The sequence below is a fragment of the Bison bison genome, unplaced genomic scaffold, assembly GCF_000754665.1.
Source record: "Bison bison bison isolate TAMUID 2011002044 unplaced genomic scaffold, Bison_UMD1.0 scf7180017848021, whole genome shotgun sequence".
Lineage (NCBI taxonomy): Eukaryota > Metazoa > Chordata > Mammalia > Artiodactyla > Bovidae > Bison > Bison bison.
This window is the reverse complement of record NW_011478594.1, coordinates 1-2,158: the sequence shown is the minus strand read 5'-3', so window position 1 is coordinate 2,158 and position 2,158 is coordinate 1.

Here is a 2,158-nt window from a genome sequence, read left to right as displayed (position 1 = left end):
GTAGACTTAAGCCATGAGAATGGATGTCTGATATCACATTGTATAAAATTTTCTTGTTGCGTACATTAGTCACTCAGTCATGTCTGACTGTTTTGTGGCCCCATGGACTGTAACATGCCAAGTTCCACTGTCCATGGGGTTTCCCAGGCAAGAATACTGGAGAGGGTTGCTATTTCCTCCTTTAGGGGATCTTCCTGTCCCAGGGGTCAAACCCACATCTCCTGCTTTGGCAGGCAGGTTCTTTACCACTGATGCACCAGGGAAGCCCAGTAGACAACCCCAACTGACAGGCAGTCTCTTCCTGTTATGATTCATGAGAGAGTCACTCAGGTCCACCTCTGCTGCTTTCTCCCCACCCTCTCATCTTTTCAACATAATTTCCCATGTTTTTAATTCATCTCACGGTGACTGCGGTAACTGTCAGAGGTATGCTCACATTCCTGTTCTTTTTCCTTTTTCATTCAACAGTTACCCTGTGTTTCCAAGTGAGCATCCTGATCATTATCCCTCCCCAACTTCCCTGCCCTCTGACCTCTATCTCTCAAATACTAACATCTTTTCATTTTTATGTACTTCCAAAAGTGTCTGAAATTGTTACTCAATTCTATAACCATCGCTGAGTTTGGGTGCTTTGTATTTACATTATATGTGAATATTTTATATTGATGTTGAGTTCACTGTGACCTGTAATTCACAGTGGATAACCTGCCTCTCCTCACACCTACTCCACCCCTCCAGGGTTCAGTATGTTAGTCCTCCCATCTGTGCCTCCTCTTCCTGCCTGTTTTCTGTCTCAGATGGAAACACTTCTTTGTCTCACTCTATTTCTCTCTTGCCTTCTGCCCCCTCCCCGATGCATCCTGATTTTGACATGAATTCATCACTGTGCCTTAGACCAGTGGGTTTCCTTTCTTGGTTGCATTTGGAAACCAATCCAAATCCCAAAGCCAGGCTAGCCGTGACAGAAAGGAAACTAAATCACAGGGGAGTCGAGAGAAAATCATGTGACCTGGGAAGAGGATGAAAAAATTCCCAATCTCGGTATCATCAAAGATTCTTCCATTATGAGGGGACCCTCTCAGGAACACAAATACACACACACACCACGAGTTTTCTCCATTATCTTGTAAACGGAAGGAATCTAGAAATAAATGTAGTTTTTTCGTGTTTGTTGATATTCTTACTTTTTGGACTTCCCTGGTGGCACAGTGGATGAGAATCCACCAGCTAATGCAGGGTACATAGATTCGATTCCTGGTCTGGGAAGATCCCACGTGCCATGGAGCAACTAAGCCTGTGCTCCACAACTACTGAGCCTGTGCTCCACAACTACTGAGTCTGTGCTCCACAATAAGAGAAGCCACCGCAAGAAGCATGCACACCAAAGCAAAGAGTAGCCCCCTCACCACAACCAGAGAGAAAGCCCACATGCAGCAACTATAACCTAGTGCGGCCAAGATTTTAACAGTTTTTAAAAAATCAAATGTTTTGTAAAATTTGCCAGTGAAACTATCTTGTTTTTGTGTTGAGAGGTTTCTGATCACTGATTTAACCTCCTTAGTTGTTTGTTATTCGTATTGTTTATTTTAGCCTGACTTTGTCTTGATATGTTGGATGCTTCTAAAAATTTGGTCTGTTTCTTCTAGGTTATCCAATTTGTTGGCATATAGTTTTTCATAGTAGTTTCTTATAAGACTGTCTATATTTAAAGTACCATTTATAATATCTCCTCCTTTCTGATTTTATTCATTTGAGTGTTCTCTTTTTAAAATTATTTTAAATTATTTATTTTAATTGGAGGCTAATTACTTTACAGTATTGTAGTGGTTTTTGCCATACACTGACATGAGTCAGCCACGGGTGTATTGCTTCACAATGTTGTGTTAGTTTCTATGACACAAAGAAGTGAATCAGCTCTGTTGCTGTTCAGTCACTCAGTCGTGTCTGACTCTGTGCCACCCCATGAACTATAGCCCACCAGGCTCTTCTGTCCATGGGATTCTCCAGGTAAGAATACTGGACTGGGTTGTTATTTCCTTCTCCAAGGAATCTTCCCAACCCAGGGATCAAACTGGCATCTCCTGCATTGGCAGGTGGATCCTTTACTGCTGAGCCACAAGGGAAGGAAGCCCAGTGAATAGCTATATGTATACATATG